The sequence below is a fragment of the Pinus tabuliformis genome, chromosome 6 (assembly GCF_031772625.1).
Source record: "Pinus tabuliformis cultivar Carrire ecotype Pingquan chromosome 6, CPIR1, whole genome shotgun sequence".
Taxonomy (NCBI): Eukaryota; Viridiplantae; Streptophyta; class Pinopsida; order Pinales; family Pinaceae; genus Pinus; species Pinus tabuliformis.
This window is the reverse complement of record NC_142292.1, coordinates 1,025,483,961-1,025,495,458: the sequence shown is the minus strand read 5'-3', so window position 1 is coordinate 1,025,495,458 and position 11,498 is coordinate 1,025,483,961.

The window sequence follows — 11,498 nt, the reverse complement described above, 5'->3', positions numbered from 1 at the left end:
GGTCATATAAACTAAAGTTAGTCTCTCAAGTAGGAAGTATACTTCAAACTTGTGTTTAGATAGGTTTGTGCTAATATATACAAATGAGGATGATGTGTCAAAGTCACAAACATGGTTGATTTGGGTGTAGAAAAGTCACATGTTGCAATTTGATGTGAAAGGGAAGCGCGTTGTATTAATTATTCGTCACATAATCTATAACATTGGATCAAATCCTACCTCCTCTTCTTATTGCCTTCCTTGCAAAGGTGTTCTCCAACATTTGCTTAGGAACTATTAGAACTTCGCACTCCAAAATTACAATCAATAACAAGAAAAAGAAATGAAATGGTGATTCTGGTATTTTTAAAAGTCATTGAGTCCAAATAAAAGCCTTCCTTCAAAACTTCTTATTAGGGTGTTCCATCACAAGATTTAGAATTTGCAAAACTTGTATAAATTTAGAAAACATAGATAAATAGTGCCCATATATGAGTAATCAAGCCTCAAAAGGATGTTGAATGCAAAAAATATAGGGTAAAACTACACTCCCTTGATTTATTTATTATAATGGTTGTCAATTTTAGGCACAAGTGTGCTAATTTTGATGGATGCTCTATGGATCAATGTGTTTATTATGAGTTATAGGAATTTGTAGTGCATTATGTGATATAATGTTATAATCATGGTAAAATAACCCATGAGATGTAGATGAGTTGGTTTGTGTCGGGATTAGTCCTCATTAACTCACAAATCCAAATCTCATGGGAAAGAGTTAAGAGTGGGAACCAATTGTGGGGGATACAAAATACCCCAAAAGACATCTAAATTTTAATTGAGCCTAAAAACATATGACTCACAACATCCCATAATTAAATAAATAAATCATAATTTTTTATATTCATCTCTCTCTCTCTCTCTCTCTCTCTCTCTCACACACACACACACACACACACACACACACGCGCGCGCACGCGCGCGCGTGCGTAAGCACACACACACACACACAAGTGCCCGCGTAAGCACACACACATACACATCCCTTAGTGAATGGTTATAGATGGTTTTTCATGTTAAGTCTTTTCCTATATCACATCTCCCACCTATTATTAGAAACTGCTACATGGTAGCTTGTCCCTGTCACTTAGTTAAAAAATAGTAAAACTATCTTATCACTATGTTATATATTAAAATAATCAATTACTATGCTTTATAAATATAGTTATAAAATATGCAACCCTAGACATCCTATTGAAAGTTTCTAGCACTTTATATCAACATATATTTGTGAATGATGTCATAAAAATGCACATTTTGTCTTAGATTTAATATAGTTAAATTAGACAAAAACAATGAAGAAATAAGCATTTCATCGTTTAGTGAGAGTAAGTATATTATAGTTTTGATGAAATCTAAATAATAAAAGCACTTCTACTCACCATCAACTTAGAATTTTTTTGTTGAGAATCAATGTTATTCCATGTAAATAATTAAAAAAATAAAATATCGATAAATTGAAAATAATAAATTAATTATTATTTGTTCTAAACATTCAATAAACACAATATTATTATATTATCTCCCAAATATATCATGGGACCCTATAACTTCGGTTAGTGAACCCCATACTATTACATTGGTGACTCATAAAATTTTAATAGAAACCTTACTCATGACAAGTTAAGATATTTGTCATGACTCCCTATCTATTATATTGACAAATGTGAACTAAACTTGTCCACTGATTCACATCAATATAACAATAATAATAATATTTCACATCAAGATAACAATTATGTAAGTCTAATTATGTAAGCCTTGTGTTGTATGAAATAGGGGGTGACATCCTTTAATTGGCATTGCTAAATTCGACGTCCATAGTGTGGCACTTTTACATTAAACTCAGCTCTTTAATAGATTATCACCAGCCACGTATTAATAAAAGTCCATTCTTTTGAGTTGTTTGCATAAATACAAAGGGCGCACGCCTAATGAGGTATAGTGTGCCACTCTGATGGTAAATGAAATGAGTACATTGTTTGAGGTCCATCTTTGTTGGGATTTGTTTATGAGGTTAGATTAAGGAATGATTAAAATACGAGTTTAGTATGAATAATAATAAGAATTATACATGAGGTTCTTGCTCATATTAAATATAGTGAAACTATTACACTTGAATATTGAGATATTTCTTCCAATCTATTAGTGTTAAGGAAGACACTTTGGTGGATTTAATAGGTAAAATTTAAAAGTAATAAAATTATTTTTATAAAACTAAACTGTTCACAATATTGTGTGTTTCTGGTGTATTGAATATTGTTCCATAAAAGTGAGATTTGTGGATTATATTTATCAATATGGATGCCCATGATATCGCAATTGAAAGTACCCAAATAGTAACACCAACAAAATATTAATATGACATAATTAACCTATGGAAAATTCAATACGATTTTCAAATTCTTGGAGTCCATACGTACACTCAGTATGTACGCTCAACATCTACAAGTGCAATTGCTCATGGATGCTTTTAACCTAAAATCGAGGACCACTAACGTACCAACCAAGAGAGCACGCCGACAACCAATATACATGCATAAGACATATTGATTATCAATTTGACAACCAATCAAATTAATCATAAATAAAATAAATTATTTTAAAAAATAATAAATTTTAATTTCTAAAATTAAAAAATAAAATATTACATTAAATTTTTAGTGAAAATTAAACTAATATAATTTGACCAAAATATCCGCTACCTACTACAAAAATAAAAAAATAATAAACTAATACATCTCGCATAGAGATACTAAACTAAGTCATCTCCCAAATCCAAATTAAAAAGGCATTCAAAGAGATCTTAATGACATTAATTTCATATAAATTATTATAAAAGCTTTTGCATAAGGCATAGTACGTGAAACATAATCTATTGGATTCATTAAAAGCAAACCTTTTGCACAAGACTTCTTTATTTGGAAAATATTTGTTTTGCATTAATTTAAATATAGGGTTGGTACGTCTATCATCTTTTCTTGATTTACACGCTTCCATTGAACCATTAAAAGCGATTGAATGAGATGCCCATGAATATGAATGCGACTTGAATTCAAATACTTTATTATTTTCAATATTTTATTTAAAAAGTTTAATATAAATATATAAAATTGTATAGATAGATAACCAATACTTATGTGAGGTGATTAATTTATCAATCTATTTTGGATGGATGGATGTCATTTATATAAGGTTAATATAATTATTTTTTATGGGAAATTGGACCACAAATATGTATTTTGTTTCAAAAAGTTTATATAAATTTGACAATTTTAAAATGATTTAAAGAATATGCTTACTTGTATATTTTAGATGTGATAATTTTAGGGGTTTTACTAAATAAATTACAAATAACAAAAAAAGTTTGACTACAAAAAGATATCAGTTAAATAGAATGAGAGGTGTCTACTTTAATTGGACTAGAAGCAGTAGGACTCGAGCCATGATCAATTATCGTTTCAATATGCATCAGGTGTGCATTCATCTCTTTAAGTTATAGGTCGATGCCATCCAAGACCAAGAGAATCTCTTCCTTTGTAGCGTTCTTGTCTAGGGGGACCTAACCAAGTAGAACTTTCGTATCCCAAAAGAAGTCAATTGTATAGATATATTGATTCTTCTTGTCACAAATGTGACTAGTATCTGACATCCACGTAGGCACGGATTCCATCACCTCGAAGTTTGAAAGACATTGATGTTCCTCCCTCGGATTGACTTCAACCTCATTAATCAGAGCCCAAATTGGTGGAGTAATCTACTCCTAGTAGAGTTGAGCCAAGGTAGTAGCACATGAACAAGCTCTTGATCCTTCTTAATGAGTCTAGCTAAGAAATCCAAGACAAGAAAGAGAAGGTAGAGGAAATTGGAAGCGAGGAGACAAATGAAGGGAGAGCTATTGCAGTGGAGACCAATATTCACTAAGACAAAGTAGGGATAAGGAAGAGAAATTTTCCAAAAGACAAGAAGGTATGGGAGCCAACGATAGGACAAAGAATGATGAGCACCAATAATGGAGTCCAAAACCTAAAGCTACACCTTTAAGACCCATAAACATAACTCAAATTGGAGCATGCATAGTGCTATACTAGAGGAGACAAAGGTGATCAAAGCCATTGTTGGAATGTGGTGATGTCCATCTAGTGATTTAAAACCCAATACAACCCCTGAATGCATCCAGAAACATCACCACAACAATGAATTTGCATGTGCTTACATTATATCAAGGCATATTTAAATGCATGAGGGCGACGCATTAGGAGCTTGCCCAAAGGAGGTGTCAATGTCCATGTCCCCACACCTTGGTGATGTGTCACTCTCACCTGATGCATGGAAAATTTAAACTAATTATATTACACAATATATCTTAAATAATTTAAATTGTAAAAAAATCATATTTCATTTTTAATACATGGTTTTATTTATCATTTAAATCTTTTTACTCAAATACTTAAAAAAAAAAACTTATTTTTGTCTTTGTTTTTCAAGGGAAATCATCCTCTCTCCCAGCCTAAGGAAAAGAGGATCAATAAAACAATATTCATAAGCACGCAATCATTACAACAATATTTCTCACCATCATGTTACTGACAAAGAATTAAACTTTAATGTGGGAGATAACAACTATTTTGTCCAACCACCCAAAATAACTCCAATTAACATTATATTGTATTTACTTATCTTTTAATAAACTAAATATTTCATAATAATCCCATTATTTTTATAAATTTTATTTAATTTAAAAATAAAATAATTTAATTTATAATTTAAATTATATAAATATAAATAATATTTAAATATAGCAATTTATTTAGTTATAGAATTTATATAAAAAATTAATCCCTTTTATATGTTTATTTAAATATAAATAATATAAATATTAACACTAATAATGTATAATTAAAAAAATATATTAAACATATCCCAGCCTAATAAGAAGATCAAATTTCATATCCAAACATCATTGGAAGATCATTTAATATTCCACTTAATAAGAGTGGTGGCCCATTTGGCATCGCACAAACTGAATCTCCCACTTACTCCTATGAAGAGAGGTCTCTCTCGCTCATTTAAATCATATTTTCATACGAGGAGTCTCAGAGTCCACTAAATGACATGTTTTGGTTGTATTTGGAAAATTATATAAATATCAATTTTATTATAATAAAAAAATTCACAAACAATCGTGGTTGTTATAAGCTGATAATATTAATATTAATAAATATAATTATAGTATAAATTTAATAGTTATTTTATAAAATATTATTATTATTATATTATAATTATAATAATTATTATATAATAATGTAATATTATAATATAGCTTTAAAAGTTAGTTTAATTCAGTCATTGCTGGGCTGGGTGGGATAAAAAAAAATAAAAATTAATATAATATGTTAGAAGAAAAGATACCAATTAAGTAATTTAATAAATTAAATAAAAGATAAGTAAAGTTGTGATATAGAAGTGAATACTATGATAAATAGTTGAAAAGAGGGAAAAAATAATTAATTTGTAATAACTTGAAAAAGAAGTCGTTGTACATGGATATATTTCAATAAAAATATTATTTTAAAAATTACATAACACTTTTTTTTTGATATATATATATTCAAATTTGTGAAAAGATTAATATTTTAAATTGAATTTTTGTTTTTAACAAATTCGAGATTTAAATATATCTTTTATCAAATCTAAATTTCTCTATCTAAAAAACTTTAAAATTGAAATAAATTTCATATTCATACTTTGGATGATATTAACCATGTAAGACGGCTATATACCAAATATATTTACATTACAATCACACATAATGTAATTTCATTGTTTATGAAAAGCACATGAACTAATCTATAAGTACCATTTTGTAAAATTTTGTTTCTTAATAAGATATTTAAATACCTTTCTATGGAATTTTTTACTTATATAAATAAAATGTTCATTTTCAAAGAATATATGTTGAATATATATTGAAAAAAAATACTTCTACTTATATGAATAAAGTGTTCATTTTCAAAGAATATATGTGGAATATGTATTGAAAAATGAGTATTTAAAATTAGTAATAGTAGTCTAATCTAAATAATTAAAATTAATGATATTAATCTTATGTCCATATTTTTTTAATTAACATTATATAATATCCCAAACTTTTTATATAATAATAATTTTTAAAAGTTTAAAAATATTTTTCACTTATTTTAAAATTAATTGAAAACTTAGCCCTGAGAGTTAGCTTAATTGGTTGAGTACATGTTGCTAAAGCACCTTGTCATTGGGAGGTCATGAGGTCAATTCTCCTTAACGTCGTTGGTGTTAGGTTATGATTAATTTGGTCGACGAGATGTTATCTTGGGTGGATCTGCTGCGAGATGTGATCTCTTTGGGTGGATCTGCTTGGATTGCTTGATAGATTTACAATTAAGATGGATCTAAACTAGTTTGATTACTAATTATAATTATCAATATAATTATTAATTTTATATTTTATATTTTCTTTTATTTCTATTTCTATTTCTATTTATGTAATTTGGCCCATTCAAATGTTTTATTGTAATTAAAATTTTATTTTATTTTATTTTTATGTAATTTGATCAAGTCAAAATATTAAACAGAATGGAATATTACAACATATGTATAGGATCTCTCCACACAATTATAATAGTTATTGATTTAAACTTTTAATATTTTAACTTAAATTATTTTTAGAATATTTTCTTTATAACTAATTAAAATGTGATATGTATAAAGTAATTTAATCCTAAAAAAGTAAATGAAGAGAGGGGGGGGCGGGGGGAGGAGAATGGACTACACATCTGTTAGGGTTTTCTTGTTCGGCCTATGTTTTCTAGTGGGTCGTTGCCCACTTTAGTTTGGTTCCTACTGCCACACATTGGAAAGGATCGACTTCTCTTTCTCAACAGTGCAATCAAAAGGGGGTATCATGGATTGTATGAGGGGGCCTGACTCTTTTGCTAGAATGGTAGGAACATCATAAGGTTTATAACCATAGAGGTGACAAGACCATATTGGTTCTAGTCAACATGTCCCCCGAATTACCTTTCAGTTTGTGACTCCTTATTCATTTTCCTCGGAAACTAAGCTCTTGTTGACCACACTACATTTTCTCCTTGGGAAGGCGTGTGCACAAGAGGTTGTACTTAACATGCAGCCTATCGTTTGTTGGCTCTATCTAGTATGAGATTTCACTATGTTTTATTATAAATCAAAACAAAGGGTGTTATTTCAGTGGATTTCCTTACATCGACCGCTGCAGAGAAAGGGGCTCCTATGGCGCTTGTATACCCTCTGGAGGTTCATGGTCACATGGTTCCTCTATGGAGGCCTCGACATGAGACAAAATATCCATAGCTAGAAAGCATTTCAAAACCCTTTTTCAAATATTCATTAAAAATATCAGCAGAAAGACAAAAGCCTTTTGGATGCAAGAAACTTTTATTATCTCAACTCTTAAGATGATGATTCTCGGAATATGGGGACTGCCTATTAATATCTAGTGTCTTAAATTTGCAAGGAAGGTATTTTTAGATCCCTAACACCTCAAAGACCACATCATTGTTAAAAACACACCTTTAATCCCGAACCTCGGGCTTTGTGGGGGAGAAAATGGTGTCAGGGACCCAAATGGTCCCTTTGTATCCTTCAAGGATGTTGTACAAGGAAAGACCTCTACAAACAAAGGGGAATTTATATCATCTACAAAACAGTTTCAAAACTTTCCTCCAGGCCAATATATTGTGGACCAAATGAAGCAAGCTCCATCCATGGAGATCAATAACCCATAAGTATCTTATTTATTCTTTGCACTAGAGTCTAAAGACATCATATGCAGATTCAATGACTACTAGCCAAAACCTGAATCATTACATTAGTGGGTGCTCACTTGTTCGTTGGATTGTGTTATATTCTTTCCACAACTAACCCACATAGTTAACCTGGGGGTTAGAGGGGGGGTGGAGCCCCCCTTCGTTGCACCGAGTGTGTAGCGGGGGGGGGTCACAAGGGGTTTGAGGCGTACCCGTAACCCCACTTTATGGGGTCCGGGGCAGTGCCCTGGAAAATTTTGGTTTTGGACCCTATGTAAGGATGGGTGAACCCACGTATGGTTTTGTGCATGACTTTCGCACATGTTTTTGGATGCGATGGTTTTCGGTCCATGGTATTGGGCACGATGGTTTTTGGTCCATGGTATTAGACGCGATGGTTTTTCAGTCCATGGTATTGGATGCTTTGGCATGTATAAATATGTATTATAACATTGAAAGGAACATAAATGAAAAATCAAGCTGGTAGTCCCGGTTTTGGGATCCAAGGGAAAATATCTGTGTATATGTGTTTTATATATTATGCTCTCGCATTGTTTATTTTCTACGTTTTAGAATTCGTATGCATGTAATTTCTGTACGGGGTTAAAACCTACATTTGGTATCAGAGCAGTTTTGGCTTCAAGGGGACGTCTTTGTTGCTGAGGGGTTTTGCTCGGGCCTATGGTAGACCCTATTCAGGGGGAGATCTGCAAGATCGATTCTGGTGGTGAAAGAAGATGGCGAGCAGTGGAAAGATATAGATCGAGAAATTTAATGGTTAGAGTTTTGAGTTGTGGAAACTCAAGATGGAGGATCTGTTGGTGGATAAAGATTAGTAGATTGCGGTAGATCCGGGTACTAAACCAACGGGAGTGTACGATGAAGAATGGAAGAAGTTGGATCGGAAGGCAAAGAGCACAATACGATTATGTGTCTTAGATTCAGTATTGTTGAATGTATCAGGGGAAGCTACGACGAAGGCTTTGTGGGACAAGTTAGGGACTTTGTACCAATCTAAGTCTCTGGTGAATAAACTGTTCCTGTGAAAAAAGTTGTATAACCTTAGGATGAAGGATGGAAACTCGATGACAGAGCATCTGAATGCATGTAATACTGTGGTAAGTCAGTTAGCATCTGTTGATATTAAAATTTTAGATGAAGATAAGTGCATCAGTTTGTTGTGTTCTCTACCAGATTCGTGGGATAGTCTGGTTATTGCAATAGGTAGCAATGCAACTACCTTGTAGTGTGATGAAATAGTCTCAGCCTTGCTGACAGAGAAGATGAGACGGAAAAATATGGAGAGCCGGAATGGTGATGCCTTGTCTGTACGAGGACGGTCCCAGAACATAAACAAAAATAAGTCATCGAGTGGGAGATCTAAATCTAGAGGGAGATCTAAATCTCTAGGAAAACCTGTAAAGGTGGTGTGCTGGAAATGCGGAAAGGAAGGGCACTTCAAAAGAGACTGTAAATCTAAAGCTCCTGATAAAGGAAAGGGATTTGATGATGCTCCTTCTGTAGAGGCGAAAACCACCTCAGATGAAGGTGGGGATGTGTACTTGGCTTCTTCAAGTACACATGTAGATCATGAGGCATGGTTGATTGACTTAGGTGCATCCTTTCACTTCACTCCCCATAGAGAGTGGTTCTGCGAGTATGAGAAATATGATGGTGGTGATGTCTTCTTAGGGAATGATAGGAAGGCTAGAATCATTGGTCGCGGAAAAGTAAAGTTGAAGTTGCAAGGTGGAAGGGTTAGAACACTTCCGAGTGTTCTGCATATTCCTGCATTGGCCAGAAATCTGATTTCTGTAAGCAAGCTGGATGATGCAGGTGTAAAAACAGTGTTCGAGAAGGATACCTGCAAAATGGTTCAGGGAGCACTGGTATTGATGCGGGGAGTTTGAATTGGAACTTTGTACAAGCTGGAAGGTAGCACTGTTATTGATGGGTGCAACAGTTTTGTGGTTCCTAAAAGTGGAGTAGAAAATTTAGTGGTCTCTGGAGAGAAGACCATGTTGTGGCATCAAAGGCTTGGAAATATTGGAGAGAAGGGCCTTTGAATACTTCATGGTAAAGGTATGGTAGAGGTATGAGTAATAGCTCTCTGGATTTTGATTTCTATGAAAATTTTGTATATGGGAAGCAAAATCGGGTGAGTTTCCCCTCTGGTAGTAAGAGGGCGAAACATATATTAGAACTTGTGCAAAGTGATGTGTTTGGACCTGTGAAGGTTCCATCACTGGGTAATTCTGTGTACTATGTATCATTTATAGATGACTTCTCAATGAATACATGGATATATTTCCTTAAGAAGAAATCTGAAGCCTTTGACAGGTTTAAAGAATTTAAGGCTCTCATGGAAAATCAGAAAGAGAAGAAGATAAAGGTGTTGAGGACAGATAATGGTGGAGATTTTTGTAGCAAAGAATTTGAGGAATTCTATAATAAGTGTGGTATATCACGGCAGAAGACTACTCCATATACACCTCAACAAAATGGAGTTGCAGAAAGAATGAACAAGACGTTGATGGAAAGGGCAAGAAGCATGCTCAGTGGTGCCGGGTTAGGACAGGAATTCTGGGCACAGGTGGTGGATACTGCATGTTACCTGGTCAACAGGTCACCTTCATCAACGTTGGAGGATAAGACTCCACAGGAGGTATGGACTGGTAAGAAACCCTCTCTTTCACATCTAAGGGTATTTGGATGTGATACATATGTACATGTTCCAAAGGAGAAATGAACCAAGTTGGATAGTAAATCTGAAAAGTGCATCTTTATTGGGTATAAGGATGGTTTAAAGGGTTATAAGCTTTGGAACCCAGTAACAAGGAAGGTTGTGTACAGTCGAGCTGTGGTGTTCAGAGAGGTGAAAGATGTTATTAAACATGAAGTCCAACCAAAGTAACCTGAGAAGATAAGTTTGAGCTAAAGGAGGAAGAATCAAACTCTACAGCAGAGGAGGAATCAGAAGATGAAAAGCCACAAACTCCGGCTGTGAGAAGATTAGTTCGAGAAAGAAGGCAGCCAGAAAGGTATAGTCCATCTGCTTTCTGTTCAAATTTTTCTTTTTCTATTACTGATGATGATACCATAACTGCTAAGGAAGCAGTGGATTCAGAGGATGGAAAACTCTGGAAAGATGCCATGGTTGATGAAATGGCATCTTTGCACAAAAATGAGGCTTGTGATCTGGTGGAGTTGCTGGCTGGGAGGAAACCCATTGGCAGCAAATGGGTATTCAAAAAGAAGACAAATGCGGAAGGAAAAGTGGAGAAATACAAAGCTTGTTTGGTAGAAAAAGGTTATTCCCGGGTGCTGGGAATTGATTTTGGTAACATTTTTTCTCCTATTGCCAAGGTAACTTCTATTAGATTACTTTTATTTGTTGCTGTTGCTTTTGATTTTGAGGTAGAACAGATGGATGTGAAACCAAAATTTCTTCACGGGGATCTGGAAGAGGAGATCTATATGAAGCAACCTGAAGGTTTTGCGATGAAGGGTAAGAAATAATTGGTATGCAAGTTAAAGAAGTCTTTGTATGGGTTAAAACAATCACCAAGGATGTGGTATCAGAAATTTGATACATTTATACGGGGACTTGGCTTCACCAGAAGCAAAGAAGATCAC